Source organism: Ochotona princeps, chromosome 8 (genome assembly GCF_030435755.1).
Source record: "Ochotona princeps isolate mOchPri1 chromosome 8, mOchPri1.hap1, whole genome shotgun sequence".
NCBI lineage: Eukaryota > Metazoa > Chordata > Mammalia > Lagomorpha > Ochotonidae > Ochotona > Ochotona princeps.
In genome coordinates, this window is record NC_080839.1 from 71,291,269 (window position 1) to 71,309,437 (window position 18,169).

General features: G+C 49.1%; 1 protein-coding gene across 1 annotated transcript in view; it reads right to left on the reverse strand.

Annotated features, from left to right (window-relative positions):
- Positions 1-14,596, reverse strand: part of KCNS3 (potassium voltage-gated channel modifier subfamily S member 3) — a 51,459-nt gene extending 36,863 nt beyond the window's left edge. The window contains exon 1 of the mRNA XM_004582611.3: positions 14,425-14,596. The gene's annotated coding sequence lies outside the window, so the exon portion shown is untranslated. The remainder of the gene's footprint in view (positions 1-14,424) is intronic.
- Positions 14,597-18,169: the final 3,573 nt, after the last annotated feature.

An 18,169-nucleotide genomic window follows, 5' to 3' on the forward strand; every position in this document is an offset into this window, starting at 1 on the left:
AAGGTTTGAATTGAAACCAGCATCATCACTTGCTGGCTGGGTGTTCTTAGACAAGTTGCTGAAGTTCTCTGAGTCTCTGTTCCCTCATTTGGAAAGCGCAGATATTGAACAGGATTAAAGCTAATACAGAGTGTTTTGTGCTTGGGATAGATTAAATGCTCAACGAAAGATGAACCAATAGCAATACTACTATTTGGGCCAGTGCCGTGGCTCACATGCTAATCGTCCACCTTCAAGAACTGGCTTTCCATATGGGTACTGTGTGCTGGCTGCTCCATTTCCAATCCAGCTACCTGCTGATAACTGGGAAGGTTGCAAAGGATAGCCCATTTGCCTAAGGCCCTGCACCCAGGTGAGAGCCCCAGAAGAAGCTCCTGGCTCCTGGTTTTGGGATGGCTCAGCTCCGGCCATTGCAGCCATTTGGGGAGTGAATCAGCAGGTGGAAAATCTTTCTCTCTGTGTCTCCACTCTATAAATCTGCCTTTCAGAAAAAAAATGTTTAAAAAGAAATGTTTCGTGAATGATGCTATTATTCATCATCATTAGCCACACCTGACACAAGCATTAGGCGAGCTTCACCTTAAAACTTCAGGCTTCTGCACTTGTCATTAGAGTCTAAATTCCCATGGCTTCTTGGCCTTTTAGCTAAATCAAGTGTAGACTCCAAATTCCCTTCAAGACTGAGTTCTAGGGCACTCTCCAGAAATCACCTCTGATTCTTTAACCTTCCCACTCCCAGTCACTAAAGCCCAGCTCCATCAGTGTTTTTAACTTATTAAACTGCAATAGACCAATTCACTGGCTGATCCACACTGCAGTGTAAGTGTTGCAATGGCGGGTTCTGCTTTTTCTTACTCTCTGCATCCTTCATATCCAACAAGGAATAATGAATGGATGGACAATTTTCTTTAATCTCCTCATCAAACCACCAAGGCAGACACGACAAAGATTCCCCATTTACAGATGACAAAATTGAGGTCTAAGATGGTGGGATATTGAGAAGTAGTCAGGCCAGATCCTGAACCCAGCTCCTGTGAAAGCCCTTGTGGGGAAAAGATGTCATCACCATCATCATCATCATCAGTGGTACTCTGTCATCTTCCCCTTGGCCTTATCTTCCTAAGTGAGCCTGAGGACAATACAAAAGACTTTTCATCACCCTCTGTGCTTTCTGCAAAGAGCTGCAGAACGCCCACAGAGCAGCTGGGGTCTAAGCAAGGGTCAGAATCTTTGCTGTCCCTCCCATTATGAAAGCCCACACTGTCCATGTTCTTCACCACAGAGCTCTTTCTCTAGATAACCTTTGGAGTGCTGACACTGTGCCAGGAGCTACTCAGAGCACCTCGCCTTGCCAGAGTTTCTCTGAAAGTTCATAGGAATGCACACAATGGATATTCTATCCGTGTATATTTAAAATATTTTGCACCAAAATAAACGGTCTTATTTTCATTTTTATGAATGTATTTTAAGTTCCCTAGTATACTTCCTTATCCTAGATGAGGAAGACAAACTCTGAGCAAAGCCTGGCTTGATTAGAACCCAGCCATCCACAGACTGGGTGACTTGGCTGAACTATCAGTACCTCTCCTGAGGTTTCCTCTTCTCCTTATACATCAACAGACAGACATACGTGGTATAATACTAATATAGCAGCATCTATATCCAAGTATAGATTATGGGAATTAGATGGATTAATGTCTATCGCAGGTATAAGAATACCTGGCACATTATTCGAGTGCTACATCAACATTTGCTACTTGTTTTAGCACTAAGTATTGCCAGAGCCCTCAGCATTATCCGAGTAAGGACTGGAATCCTAAGTCCATAAAAACTATCCCTACCTCTCTCATGTGAATTTGATCTGCTCCAGGTAGATGGAGGCAGGACAGCCCTGCAGGGGTACAGGAAGCCCACCACAGTCAGGATGCAGGGACCGAGTGTCCTCTGACCCTTTCAGGACTGCCCTGGCTCCATCTCAGCAGCAACACTTCTGTACCCTCTCCCTGATCCCTTTCAACTCCTAGGAAAGAGGATGAGGTGGGTCTTCAAGTTCTGGGGTGAAATGGGATCTTTAGATATGTGCTATACCCATTAATTTTCCTTGCACACAAGCTTATACCAAATATGATTTTCTCAGAAATAGATTGGAAGCTTCTGGAATCGAAAAAGGATGAGCAGCCACACAGAGAATGAGCAGGCACCAGGATCCTTTTGAAAAACCTGGCAGGATTCTTACAGGAAGAAGCTTGTCCTAGGATGTTTTCCATCCTTAAGTCACTCAACTAGCAGAGCATCTGATTTGCCAAGCCTGTGCCAACTACCCATACAATGGCTGCACTGAGACAGAAAAAGGTTGGCAGAAGGAACCTCCATGGGCATCGTTGGCACTCATAGCCATACCAAGACAATATTCAAAGAAGGAGGGATAATTATGCGAGAAAAATGAGGGGGCATCCAGCAGAGGAAATAGATGTGCAGCCAAAAATTCCACTCAACTTCCCCAAACAGCTCTTCATGCAGAATTGAGGAAGAGGAGGGGGAGGAGAGAGAGAAGGAGAAGAGATAGAAGACAATGAGGGAGAGAAAGAAGAGGAGGAGCAAGTGGAGAAGGAAGAGGAGGAGACGGTGGAAGAATTTCAGGCATCATCCCCTCTCTGTACACGGTCAGAAGTCACTGCATTGTAACAACCCTGGCAAACCTTCACAGCTCCCCAGCAGCCTCAGGTGCAGGCTACGTGCCCGGGATGGCAGGTAAGAACAACTCACCTGCCCGGCCTTAGCATCTAATCCGTACCCCTCTGCCTCAGCCATATCATTGACTGTTCTCCCGTCACACTGAGCCTTCTCCCCTTCAAACCATGTCAAGGCTCCCCTTCTTCTCCAGTCAATTCCAGCTCTGTCTTCAAAAAAATCACTTCTTCTGGATGCGTCTGAGTGTACCCTCTTCCCCACCCCCCCACACACCCCTATAATGCTACGTAGGCACCTCTCCATTTCTCAGCAATATCTGTGTCACACAGTAATGTCAGCTTCCGATACACAGCACACAAGGCAGAGATGGCTGCTCAAAGTATGACTTGAATGAATGTTCCATTTAAAGGTGAAAGGATTTTCTGGCTCAAAATGAAGCAGAGAGGACTACACAGGAGGTGCTTGTACCACTTGGCCCTTCCTCAGAGCTCCACAGCACAGTGCTCCCAATGCATGACTAAGCCGTCCTGGTTCACTTCCCAATGCTGGAACAAATACCTGAGCCAGGCAACCTCTACAGAGTTGTTTGAGTTAGCAGTACTGGGGAGGTTTATTTAGCCAGCAGTATTGAGGCTTGCAAAGTCCAACAGCATGGAGCTGGCCTCTGGTGAGGACGGTCCTGCAGCATCAACAGCATTGTATGTTGAACACAATAAGCAGCCCAGCTCACATCTCCCTTCTTCTCCTTTCAAGAAGGCCACCAATGCCATCACAGGGCCACACATTCAGGACCCTGCCTATCCCTAGTCACAAAGGCCTCAGCTCCAAATGCCAACATTGTAAGAATTCTTATTCAAAGTTCTCACCCTCTTACTGTTGTCACAAATGGCAATCAAATGTCGACACATGAACTATCACGGAGCATGCTCAAATCTCAAAACCAGCTATTGCTTCTCCACGGCCCAGCTTGAGCACCTGACATGTTATGGCATCCCCGAAGGATTTCAGAAAATTGTTTATTGCAGTAGGAGAAAACAGAGTGCCTTTGCCAAGCCATAAATCCACCGCATATTTTCAACAAAAAGCTCAGAGGGCCACGGCTATGGTTAAGTTGCCACAGTGACTATTTATACCAGGGGGTAGAAAATAAATTTTCAAAGTTTTACTTAACTTTTCTAAAGATATAATAAAATAAAGATAGTTTATATGGCATTGAGTCCATTATGCAAAAGGTAGAAAAATGTGTTTATGTTTCACAGATACCCACATGCAGCTCCTGGAAGCCATCCTGGGAGGATTTTGAAAATGTTTTGCCCAGAATTAGCTACTATGCCTAATTCTACACTTCATGAATAGGAAAAAAAAAATCATAAAGCAATGCCGTCCCCAGGCAACACAGTAAAAAGTTTTCAACTGACTTAATCACATTAATTCTCATCCCACTCCTTTCTCCAATCCATTTCTGAATATACCATCTTCTCTCTGGGTTTCCAAGTCCTTTCTATATGGAAGGTGGAGCGGGAATCGAGCTGGAAGGAAATGAAGAAAGCGCCCTCGTCCTCCAGCAAGCCCAGCAGTGACAGCTCGGCTCTGAGCTCCAGAAGACAGTGTTGGAGTTCTGTGCAGGTGCAGGCTTGCCATGCCCCATGCTGCAACACAGACCTCTCTCTACGTAAACAGGAATGGACGCTTGAGAAACACAAGTTCCACAGGGAATCAGAACTCTCATCCCCTCATTTTCTCAAAAGTTTCCACATCTATGAATTCTCTAGTCAAGTTAGTTTAACAGGAGAAAATCCAAATAGTTTCAAACTCAATCAATTTGAATTTCTGAGAAGTCCTGCATAGAATGGTAAAAACAGAAGGTTTGTTAATCACTAGAAAAACTAGAAAAACTTTTTGCGGGCGAAAAAACAATCACAAAGTCCTGTAATTTTCCTGCTTATGAAAAGTTAGCCCAGAAGTCCACACCAATGAACCCCCACATCCTCTAGCACTTACGCTGGTGTGTGCAGCATGCAGAGCAAGTGTGTGATCCTGTTACTAGGAAAGAAAATGCTGTCTCCTCTCTCCTGCACACCAAGTGCCTGGCTTCCAGGACACAAAAGCATCTCCCTGTCACCTGCCCGCACCTTGCATCGTGCCACAGTGGAATGTTCTGAGACATGAGCCCAGTGGCTAATAACACTTGCGTGGGGATGATTTCTAAGTTGCATGCTCTGACTCACGAACGAAGGACTGTCTAGAGCTGGCTTGTGTGCTCTGGACTCTGCTGGTTCCATGATGGGGATGACCAGTAGAAAGCAAATCCACTGAGTGCAGGTCACTTTATGTAACTATGCATCCAGTACTCTTTATTTCAAAATCATATGGGAATGATAAGAAGGTGAAGTATGAAAAAACTTCCTCAATTTAAGTCTGAACTGGGAAAAGAAAGCAAGGTGTTAAGCACCAAAGCAACATGCAAGTTTCTAACTAGTGAGATCTCAGTAAGGGCAAAATTTTCATGCACTCCATGAGTTCTCAGAAGATTCCTACTTTCCCATCTCGAGAAAGCTACTATTTGCGGGATCTGTGATTTAAGGAAATGATGAGAAGGTATCTTTACAGAGACACATGGCCAGAAGGAAAAGAGGATGAATGGAGGGGATGGATGGGTGGGCATACAAACTGCTAGATACACAGACACGGCTATAAATGGAACTTTCTGTTGACGCTTTTAGCTCTGTTAAAGCAATGCAATCATGAAACAGTCTCATCTTTCCAGGCAGTATCTAACCACCAACAGAAGATGGATGGGGGCCTTAGTGGTTTCATGAAGATGCCACACTTTTAAAAATGGAGTCTTAGAAGCCCACAAGAACAAACACTGCCCAGACAGCACAATTAATCAACCTCAAAGACGGGAATGCTGAAATACCCTTGGCAGAACCAGGCACCTTCTCTCCATCTAGTCTTTAACCATGAACTTCTCCTATCTCTTGGGCCAGCTACATTTTTTTCACCACATAGGAAATGCTTTTAGGTTTATCTCGGCATGACACTCATGGCTAGGAAATTCAAATCCATCCCCAGCCGCCTGGAAGGAATACAAGGTAAGCACACTCAAGCCCCAAGATTTAGTCTGCTGGCTTTCTTTCATCATCACACGCTAATTGTTTGCCAAGATTTAAGTCAGCATTCCCAAAAGAAATCTTCTGGAGACTACAAATGGCTTAACTGGTGTTTGCAATAACTTTCATGTCTACAGCCCTATTTACACTCACTCCCACAGCTACACAAGCTCACTGCGTACTCTGTCCTTTTTAAAGACCCTATCAGCTGTCTGTGTTTATTGCTGATTTTCAGGCCAGCATCTTCTGATAAACGTGGTATGATGGCAAATTTTACTTGCCAACCTGGCAGAACCTCAGGATACCCAGATATTTGATCAGCCGTATGAGTGACTGAACACCTAGATCAGTGGATCTGAGCATGGCAAATTGGTCTATTACGTAGATGACCTTCATCAAACCAGCTGCAGGCCTGAGAATGGGGACGCCTTGTAGCACGGCGGGTTAAGCTGCTACTTGGAGCATCCACATCCCATAGTTGCCTGCCTGGTTCAGTCTGGGCTGCTCTGCATTTCCAACTCTGTTTCCTACTAATGCATTGGGAAGCAGTGAGTGACAGTGCAACTACTCGCGGTTTTTGTCCCCCTGGAGGGAACCCCTAGTTTCTGTTTTCAGCCTGGTCCAGGTCCAGCTAGTACCAGAATTTAGGGACTGAATTAGTTTAATGGAAATTTTTTTTTCTCCACCCCGGGTTCTTTCTCCCACTCTCTCTTCCTCGGTCTCCCTCCCTATCAATCTGCCTTTCAAATAAATAAGTAAATCTTTGAAAGAACCAAAGCAAAGAAATAGAAGACTGGCTTCCTACAGACAGACAGAATTTTCCAGCAACCTCCTCCAGACTTCACTATAGCGTCTGCTCTCCCTTAGTCTGCAGCCTGCAAATGTGCCGATCTGAGGTTTGTCAAGCTCCAAGATTGTGCGAGCTTTTGGAATTCCTAACAGCAAGTCTCCTCCTACAAACAAGACACATGCCATTGATTTGTTCTCGGACAAACTCTGATTCACACACCTGGGTCCTGTGAAGTCAGAACAGACGGGCCATTCTCACCTCTCTCTGTAAGACAGGTAAAGCAGGAATCGCTGAGACACAGAAGGCGGCTTAGAGCCACGCCGGGGCTCTCCACCAACCCTCACCCCCACTGCCCTGAAGAACTGGCGTCTCCCCAACATTGCACTTGGTTACCAATCCTTCTGTTTAATCCAATTTGATGGCAGTTAATCAGTGATCCCTCCGGAAGAAAAGCTTAGAATTATGCCACAAACATTCCTCTCAGTCCACTCTTCGTTCTCTTAATTCAGTTGATAAAAATGATTCGAGTTAATACACACAAATGATGCTATTAAGATAGCATCTGTAGGAAAATTTCATTTAAAACAATCCTAAGATCACCAGGCTGAGGAAAAATAAACACAGCAAAAGACAGCTGAAATGCACAAAGTTGCACAAGGCGGAATCCTCCAGAAGCGCTGACGCCCTGCCACGCTAGACACAGACACGCATGCGCTGATTCACTGAGGAGCTCATTTCAGCGCCCTGACCTAGGTGGACACCACCTTCCAACACAGACATAAGCCCACCCTCCCTCTAACCTGGTCTCTGCTGCCGTTCGGGACCAGGCTTCCAGCGGCTGCAGCCCACTGCCTCACCTCTGGTAGTATCACAGACGGAGAGGGCCCTGGGTCTCACCTCTCCAAGGTGATTCCAACAAGCCTCCCAGACTCACCGCTGCCCTGCTCCTGCCTATCCTCCGCCTACCGACTGTTCCCAGGTGATCTCGTACAACTATAAATTGGCCTGGGACATGCACCTAACGCAAATTCACTAATTCCTTCCCATGGGCCTCGGGATCAACCTTAAGACCCTGACTTTAGCCTAAAAAATGCAACAGGGGTGGCCAGGACCCACCTGCCATCTTCCTACCCATCTTCCCACAACCACCCTCGCCCTTGTCCTCCCAAGTCCTCCCAGTGCCCAGGCTTCCGCTAGACTCCTTGGCCTGGAGCTGCCTCGCTCCTCTCCACCTGACAGCCACCACGCAGCCTCAGAAACGGGGCTTCCTTGCTCAGAAAGGTCTTCTGTCCCCTGCCCCCTGTCTAAATGAATGCCCTCTCTGATTTGTCGCTCTCCCATAAAGTAATTCAGAGTATTTCCCACTCCTGAAATTGTGCATTCGTTCTTCAGTGCCTATCTACCTTAAAATTCTCTTCGCTTTACCATGTCTGCCAGTGCCTAGTACACAGAGCCAGCAAGGACTGAAATGCTTATGGAATGAATGCTTGAATATAATCATAACAACAAAAACAAAAAACCCACAGGCATGGTGGCTCTTCTAAACATTTGTGGAAAGCATAAATGAAGTTTTAATGTCAAAACTCTGACACCTACGCATAATATTTCATAATATGCATTTTCCATGAACCTTTTAAAGATACACACATACACACATATGCATAAGCTGGTCATCGGGGCAGATGCTGGGCTGCCTGATGTACAGGGCAGCCGACAGACACTTCCTTCATTGAGACTTCAACAAGCCTAGTGAAGCTGTTAATGTCACTATTACCTGTTTAGCTCCACCCTTCTGGCTACAGGCAAATTTTGCAGCCTTTATCATTGAACAGTTATGCAATAAAGAAAATACGGAATGCCTCCTTTTAGCAAATCATGGTGCAATACTGCAGGATTCCAAAGAGTAAAATCCCCTTGACCGTGAAGAATAAAACTATAGCCTAATCTAGTAATCATTTTAGCATATTGAAAGATAGTTTATTATGAGATATGCATGTGATATAAAGTTTCAAACCATGTAGAGAAATGACAAAGCTAGACAGGGATGGAAATTCTAAATCAGCTCCTCACTGCATTCTATTGTTACTGTGTTCATCATAAACAGATATTTACTCTATACTTAGCAAAGTGGCAGGTCCCTAAAAACAAATCAACAACAAAAAAAATCTTTCTGTTCTTCCTCTACTTTTTTTTTTCAAGATTTATTTATTTTATTACAAAGTCAGATATACAGAGAGGAGGAGAGATAGAGAGGAAGATCCTCCGTCCGATGATTCACTCCCCAAGTGAGCCACAACGGCCGGTGCGCGCCGATCCGAAGCCGGGAACCAGGAACCTCTTCCCGGTCTCCCACGCGGGTGCAGTGTCCCAATGCATTGGGTCGTCCTAGGCCACAAGCAGGGAGCTGGATGGGAAGTGGAGCTGCCGGGATTAGAACCAGCACCCATATGGGATCCCGGGGCTTTCAAGGCGAGGACTTTAGCCGCTAGGCCACGCCGCCGGGCCCCTTCCTCTACTTTTAAACCTACCCACCCTCCCCTACCATCAGCAAGCACCTTAAGAGGTCAAGATCAGCAAGCAAAACCCAGCACCAAGATAAAATTCTATGTCACCCACTTCCAAAGATTTTTTTAATGTTTATTTATTTAAAAGGCAGTGCAATAGAGAGAGAGCATGCTTCCATCCACTGATGTATTCTCCAACTGCTTATAACAGCTGGGGCTGGGCCAAGCTAATGCTAGGGGTGCAGAACTCCATCCAGATATCCCAGATGGGGGCAGGAAGCCAAATACTTGAGCCATCTTTTGAGTTAGCAGGAATGCTAGGTCAGAAACAAAGGCAGGACTGAAGCCCAGGTACTTCCACACGGGATGTGGTATTCCAGAGGGTGACTTAACATGCCGTGCCACAAAGTCTGCCCCCTTCAAGGACTCCTGATACCCCACTGCCCTCTTATCTCGTCCTGCAGCACCAGAGATAAGGGAAGATGCTAGAGTTGGAGTCAGAACACCCCTGGCTCTGTCCAAGTCCATGGCTCATGTTTCCTGATTTTCATTATCTGCAATATGAAATTGTTGATCACGCCTTGTTGCCTATCCCACTCAGACACTAGGAAGACTAAAACAAGCTAAGCCACTCACACTACATACTATATATTAAATACTACATAGCTGTGACATTCTACATATTAGAGTCCTGCACACTGCATTAGGTTATACAAACATAACACAATCATTATAAATTTGTCAGGACTTCAGTATCAAGTGTCTTTTTTTTTTAAGATTCATTTACTTTTATTTGAGCTACAGAAGAGGCAAAAAGAAAGGATGTCCACACAGTGGTTCACTCCCCCAAAAAGCTACAACATCCAGAGACGGGCTGGTCTGAAGCCAGGAGTCAGGAGTTTTTCCCAAGTCTTCCACATGGGTGCAGGAGTCCAAAACCTTGGGCCATCCTCCACTATTTTCCCAGGCCACAAGCAGGGAGCTGGATGGGAATTAGACAGAGCAGCTGGGACTTGAACTAGTGCCCATGTGGGATGCCAGCACCACAGGTAGAGGACTAGCTTGCTATACAGTAGTGCTGGTCCTATACTAAGTGTCTTGTATTGCCTTGTCTTTTCTATGGGACAGCTTTAATAGGCTACCTACAAAGTGATGAGAAGTGCATCTAGCTCACAGTTTGGGAAGTTCAAAGTCCATATGGCAAGGCACTGTTGGGCTCTGGTGCAGGGCCCGTGGCTGATGGCAGATGGCAGAGATCATACAGAAAAAAGGTCACCTGAGGAGCTAGGAGGTAGACTGGGTGGGCCAACTAAAGCCGAGACGGACAGAGAGCTCTCCTTGCCACTGCCTCACTCCACTAACTGCTTGAAACAGCTGGAAGCCCCGAACTCCACCTCTCAGATGTGGGTGACAGCCACAAATGCTCTCACCGACTGCCTACCCTCCCAACCCTGCCCAGGAAGGCACATAGCAGGAAGCTGGTGGGGAAACAGAGGCAGAAATGGAATCTAGGCACTTGGATAATGGGATGGTGTCCCAATCACAGATCAAGTTCTCACAACCACTCAGACTTTTCAAACAACCCTCATGTGAGAATCACCCTGATGAGCCAGCTTTGCAATGAGTCAGGGCCTCACCAAACCCCTCCTAATATTCCCACCACCTCCCAACAGCCCCACTCTGGGGGCCGAGCCTGTAACATAAAAAAACACAGCATTTGTGCTTTTTAATCCTGCACACCCAGATTCACTGTAGGTTCAAGTCTGAAGACTGTGTCTTAGATTCTGCCTGCCCCTGGTGCACAGGGAACCCACGTGATCAATCCTGTGCACCCGGCGATTACTGATCGCCCTTACTGAACGGATTTGATTCAAAGAGTCCAAAGTGGTCTGTGACTTTCCTGGGTTTCTCACATTGATAAACACATTTTCTGGAAATAACCATAATATCTGCCTAGCCCATGATCTTGTTTTTGGACTGTCTGCATTTTCCTATTCAGCCAGGCAGGATTGATTCCATTGAAGAGCTGACTTATTTGGCAATAGGAAAGCAAACCTTTTTCTGATGCAGCCTTCTTTTAAGGTTGAGACATAGGACCTGAAAGTCACTTGCAAACTGCCAACCACCTCTACCTGTCACCACTCTAAGTCAAGCCGGGAACCTCCTAAGCACAGGACCCAGAGCTGCAGCAGTAGGCACAAATTAGGCAGACTGAACTCACAGTGGCTCAGCCGTCAGATCACCGTGGACGGATGGACTGCTGGCTTCCTATGGTCCTAGCAGGGGTGACTCGGCACACATTACTCCAATGTGTCTCCTTCTCCTCCCTGCCAACCAAACAGTGTCATCAAGATGAAATGAATTCAACATATAAAAACCTTCAGCTGTTCAGACCTAGCACATGCTAATAACATGGATTTGAGTTCTGGATTCGTATAGCACAGCAGAACAACACCCCGAGAAGTAACAGGCTTCGTGCCTAGTTCAAGGAGCCATAGACCAAACATCGGGGCTGGAACTTGGGTCATCTCCTGCCGGTCCTTTCCTGGTAACAGTTCTTTGTGGGGGTTTCACACAAGTGGCACTCTGGAGAGTGTCTGACAAGGACAAGAGGAATAGACACCACCCCTTCTACCTCAGTCCACCCTGGAGAGCCAACCTTTTCTGCCAGTGAGACCTCAGGCTCACCCTGTCCCATTGCCTCCCACCTCCGCCCCCTCCCTGCCATCCAACTCGGGATGCACCTGCTGGCATCACCAGCAAAACTATAGGAGGGAACATAAGCTTCACTTCCTCGTTTGGTTGTTGTGAAGATTAAATGAGATAACGCCTGGAAGAGTGCCTAGAGAGTATATGGCATGCAGTACACAGCCAATAAATGTACTAAAAAAAAAGGAGGAGGAGGAGGAAGAGAAGAGGAAAACCCTGACGTGCCTGCTCTCTCCCAGCTGACACACGCTGCAACCCCCGATGCCAGACACGGAGCAGACAGGGAGCCCTGGCAGAACAGAGGGAGGCCGCATCGGGCAGGGATTGCAGCAAAGGGCAAAATCCACCCAAGACAGAGGAGGGGGCTGCAGACTCCACTTCTCCCTGGTTTTCTTAAAAAATACAAAGAAGGGGAGTTTACCCAGAGGTTAAGATGCCACTGGGGGGTCCACATTTCATGCCAGTGTCTGGGTCCAAGCCACAGCTGTGTTCCTTGGTCAGGCTTCCTGCAAATGCACACCTCAGAAGACAGCAGGCAACCGCTCAGGTCCAGGGCACCTGCCACCCCCACAGGGGACCTCACTGAGTTCCTACTCCACGCACCAGCCTGGCACCGCCCCAGGGACCTCAGGCATTTAGGGGACAAAGCAGCAGGTAGGATCTCTCTCTCTCTCTGCTCTTCAAAAAAAGAATAATAATAAAAACAAACTTCTTAAAAATAAAAAGAAGGTATTTAGTCTTGCTTTGCTAGTATAACCAAGCTTCAAAAAATTGAGTCTTTATTACATATATATATGTATTATACACACACACACACACAGAGTCCTGAACAAAACAAAATGACTTCTGACCTCCCCCAAATTTCCTCTCCTGGTCAGCAAAAGCTCTGCGTGGCTGTGTTCGTCAGTGGTTTTAAGTATTCAGCAATGGTTTAGACACAACCCCCATCCCCTCCCCAATATGCACCACACAACTAGGTACAGAGTTCTCCAACACTTCCGCTCCACCCTCCCTTCCCCACCCCAATATTGACAATTATTAGTTCTCAGATGGTGAACTTAATGCCACAGCAGGAAAAGGAAGGAAACTGGCGGAGAGAGAGTACTGGAGCCGGACGACCCCTCCTCCCATGTCGTCCCCAGAGCGCACAGTGGCCAGGCCCCTGGTAGGCTGGTGGCTAAAGAGGAACTGAATCAACTGGTGACCTCAAGGGCAGTACAAGCCAGGTGAGGAGTAGGCCCTGCACCCTGAGCCAAGTTCAACCACAAAGCCAATACCACAGTCCCTCAGGCCCTATCTGCGGGCAAGACAAAGCCCCAAGGCTTATGCCTTTAGCCAAAAGGCAGGTGTTCAGGAAAATGCTCGCTTCCTGTTTACCTGGGCAGGTATTTGCAAGCAGTCTACGAAAGGAGGGCAGAGAGGACTAACTTACACTGTTCTAAGCCCCGCGGTTATGCAAATCGCTTAAGCAAATACAGACGAAGAGAGGGGACAGGTTTCTGACCAGCTTTTCCTCACCTGCTCCACTCCTCAGAGGGCAGAGGAAAGACTGAAGGACGCTGGCAAACCGCCAACCTCCCCTCCAGAGAGACCCCAGGCGCGAGCCTCCACTGCGCCCCTCGACACCCCAGCACCAGCCCAGAGCTCGGTGGTAACTTCGACAGGGGGAGGTGCTTCTCCGGGCCGCCCGAGTGAAACTCTCCTCAGCCAAGACCCGCGCAGAAGGCGCTCCTACCCCAACACAGAGGAGCTTGCAGCGAAGAGGGAAGCAAAGCAGAGGAGCCCTGCAATGCGAAAGCGCCTGGCCTGACGCGGCGGCCCCTGCAGGCAGGTCGCTATCCCTTGCCAGACTAGGCGCCTCAGAAGTCCAGCGGTCACCGGGGCGCTTGGGGGCTCAGGGAAAAGGAGTTTCTGACCTTGGGCATATGCCCGCACCACTAGCACCGATCCAAACGCGGAGAGTCTATGGTCGACTCCACACCAGCTCGGCAAGCCCTAAGCCGTCCCAAACCGGGGCGCTCCGGCGGTTCCCGGGTACCGCGCTGCGCCCGCGCCAGAGCCCTGGATGCACTCTGCCCTGCAACTGTCGCGGGGCAAGGGAGACGCGAGGAAAGGCAGACGAGAAGGCGGAGCAGGCGGCCAGGGAAACACTTATATTTGGCAGGAAAGCGCCTCCTCTAGAGGAAAGGCAGGAACAACTCCTCAGCCACGGGGACGCCCTGGAGACGCCCCTACGCGGGCTGCCGCCTTTCTCCGGCGCCAGGAATCTCCCGCCTCCAGTCGTCCTCCACTTCGCCCCACCCCTCGCTCCGAAAGCAGGTCCCAGATACCGTCCCTGCGGCTTTCAAAGGGTTTCCGCACAAGGTTCCTGCTGCCGCAGCTCGCGCAACAGGCAAAGCCTTTGGGTGCCAGCGACGGCAGGCTCCCTGAACCAGAGGGCGGGCGCGGCGCGGGGCAAGCGCCCAGCACCCTTGGAAGTCGCTTTCAGGTTTGGACCCACGGTGCACCACGACCCCGACCCTGGACGCCTGGAAACGGCACAGGGCTGCACAGGAAAGTTGGGGGGCGTACCAGGTGTCTCTGGGGCACGCGCGGAGCCGGGGACGCCAGTCGGTACCTGCAGGAGTGCGGCTGCCGCTGGCTCGTTGGGCACCGCTATGCACAACCCGCCTGCCCGCGCTGCAGAGCTCCGGCCTGACCTCGCGGCCCCGCGCCCGCCGCCGCAGGGGCGAGGAGAGCGGGGCGCCCACGTCGCTCCGTCGGTCAGTGGGCCCTCCGGGCTGGAGCACAGCGCCTGTGAGCGGCGGGCGGGCAGGCGGACGGGCGGGGCCGCCGCTCAGTCGCCGCCCCACAGGCCCCGGCTCCGCCCACCGTCTCGCGTCCGGCCCGCAGCCCGTGCACCCCGAGCCGAGGGCGCGGCGCTCCGGCGCGGGCGCGTACAAACTGCGGGGCTCTGGCCGCCTGAGGGGCGGACGGATGGAGGAACCCAGACGCTGCGACGCCAGACGCGCACCCCCACCCGGACCGAGTGCAGAGTCACTCGGAGAGCCGCCGGCCCCGTCCGGGTGAAAGCCCACCTGCGCGTTCTGCGGAACTGGGAGCATCGTGGCAATGGGTGACCTACCCAGTAGCCCCGGTAAGCTAGAGTACCGCTTTTCCAAAGTGGAGGCCCAAGGGACACTTTAGCACATTTGCCGGGTTTTCTTGGGAATCTCGGAGATCCCAACTTGTGTTAAAGCAAAGTGCAAAGATGGAAACAGTGCCTGCCAATTTTTGCCACCCGTACCGCTGCCTGGAAACTCAATGGCCGTGCGTCCTGGACTCACCGAGTCAGAAGTGGCTGGACACGCGCATCAAGCATAAGCACCTCCTAGGTACAAAGGGGTAAGTCGATCTCCTTCTGCAAGGACAAACAAAAGAGGGAGTCAGAGGAAAATGGTTTGGCCAAGGTTAAGGAACTAGCAAGGACCAGGGCCAGGGCAGCCTGTGGTCCGAAAAGTGTCGTCACTGGCCTCTCTGCACCAAGCCAAAGTGCTCCAGTCAACAGCCCGAGGAGAAATGGGACGCTCAAGGGCCACCCCCACACTCCCCCGCCCGCCCCCAAACTGCAGATTTTTTAATTGTGCAGACACGCAGTAATTCCTCGGAGCCAGCTGCTCCAAGCTGTAGGCGGCCAGTGTTCCTGGGTTCCCGCCCCACAGCACAGGCCCTGCTGGCTGCCCCCCCACACACACACACTCCCTACCCCCACCCCGCTGACCACTGCCCTGTGGCAAAGCCTAGCAAGACCAAGGCTGTCACAGTTCCAGGCCCTGTGTCTTTGACCTTTTATTCTTGCTGAAATCCAAAGCAACTGGATGCCTGAAAGTAAGGAAAATACTATTTTGCTTCTTAAGTTATTAAAGCAAAAACTGGCCTAATGGTGAAACTGAAGATGCTGCTGGGTCTAGCAGAAAGGTGTCAAGTGAAGGGCTGTTAGTAACCATGGCTCACGTTACTGGGTCTGTGTCTCTTACTTGCCACTCTTTCCCCAGTTGCCTGAACGTCCCTTCAGCCAATTTGAGCATCCGAATCACCTGCCGTGCCCCAGCACCCCGTATCTCCAGGAACGCGGGCACCTTCTGCTTGGAACGCCATTGCCAACGGAGGAGTCCTTGCTCAGCACTCCCTGCGATCGCAGCTGCCTGAGAAGCCCCTCTGCCTTGGTGGGTCGGGTCTCCTCTGTCCTCTGTGTGCGCCCTTTGCACTTGCATCCCCTCTTCTGAAAGACCTACCAGACTGGATTTGAGCGTTTGTCTTCCACTGGACTGTGAACTTCCAAGAAGACTGGAAGTCTAAGACCTTTTGTGACATGAATTGCTGATGACCCTGTCACAAGGGACACACACTTACCAAGCAGTTGTGACATTAACCGAGACTTCCAGTCCCATGTTAGAGTGGCAGGGTTCAAGTCTTCGCTAAACACTCAGCTCCTGCTTCCTGCCAAAGCAGAACCTGGGAGCCAGTAGCGATTTGCTAACACCTAGGGTGGCAACACTGCTGAATTATTGAACTCCTGCCACCTGTGTGAGACCTAACTTAGCTCCCAGCTTCTGCCCCCATAGACTGTGTGCATATCTCTTTCTTTCCCACTTCCCTCAAATTAAGATTTCTTTATTTTTATTAGACGGTCAGATTTACAGAGAGGAGAGACAAAAAGATTTTCCATCCACCCATTCTTTCCCCAAGTAGCTATCACAGCCAGAGCCAAGCCAACCCAAAGCCAGAAGCCAGAGGCTTCTTCCGGGTCTGCCACACGGGTGCAGGTTCCCAAGCTTTTTTGCTGTCCTCTGCCATCTTCCCAGGCCACAAGCAGGGAGCTGAAAAGAAAGTGGAGCAGCCGGGGTATGAACCAGCACCCATATGGAATCCCAGCATATGCAAGGTGAGGCTTTAGCCACTGGGTCGTTGTTCAATGCCCCAAATACACACTTTTAAAGATGTAAATAAATGAATAGAATCCTGTCCACAGGGCTACTCAACTTCTGCTTCTGCTGGAAATGTTCACCCATTATTCCTGTGCCACTTTGGGCTGGTGAAAAAATAAGTAAATAAAATAGAGAAATCATCATGTCTCTCCCCCTCTTTGCTTGGCTGCCTCAAAGCTCAAGATTGAATTCATGTTAAATTCGATTTAGTTCTTAATTAGCTAGCATACTTTTATTCCAGATTATTGCAACCAGAATCCCTTTACTTTCATGAAATTATTTCACACTTGCTTTAACTGGCCTATACTATGACTTTTATATTGAACAGACCTTAAATATTTATGATGTTAAAGTCGGATGACTTGAATTCCAATTCACCTCTGCCCCTAAACAGCTCAGCGAAATTTTCATTCAGGCTCTTTGTAATATTTTTAAGGAACTTGTCAGATTCTGCAGATAAAAGGAGACTGCTCTGCAAAAGAATGCTCTGATCAAATGTGGGTTATGTCTCCAGGCCTGGGTGTCCCTGGAGTCCCTCTCTGGGGACCCTAGAGCATGGTCCAAGGTCTTACAGAACACCTGGACCTGGCGGACAGGCTTGGGTAAGGCACACATGGCAGTGCAGAGCATCAGTGACAAGAGATGTCATGTCTTGCTCTGATCTCTAATAAAGCCACAGGATTCAATCTAATCCAATCTCTATCACTCCCCCGATAGCCTTGTGTCTACACACAGTAAGTGGATTAAGTTTCCACCTCTGTAGCACCATGAACTAGAGACTTTTTCATGTCAAAATTCTGAATTCAGTGAGACAAACAGCCAAACCATAGCACCCTTGGATCCTGAAAATGCTCAGAACCCATTGCTGGAACCCCTACTTCTGTGGCAAAGACTCTCCCTCAGTCCTGTCTGCAGGAACTAGCAAATTCCGTCCCCTGGCGACTGTAAGAGCAATAGCTGGTCTCCTGCGATGCCAGTTGGAGAAGGGAATGTGTGTGTGCTCTGGTGAGCTTCACTACCCCGTAACACAGATGCTCTGTCCTGCCACCCATTTCCAGAAAGCATGAATTAAACTGAAATATCCTGCACAGCAGGAAATTACCCTGGTCTTGGGCAAAAAAGTAAAAGGCTGCAGGAGCCATCTTACCAAGGGCTGACGGCATCACTCCTGCCCTGACCAGGCTTCTCAGGGAAGGGGGCCCAAGGCCCAGCACATGAGCAGCCACGAGTTCAGTGACCAGAATGCTAGAATCCAAGGACTTTTTTTAAGATTTGCTGTATTTTTAGTTGAAAGGTAGAGTAACACAGAAAGGAAGAGACAGAGAGAAATGTGCTATTTACTGATTGAATCAGTTCCAAAGCCAAGAGTTTCCTCCAGGTCTCCCCCATGTGTGA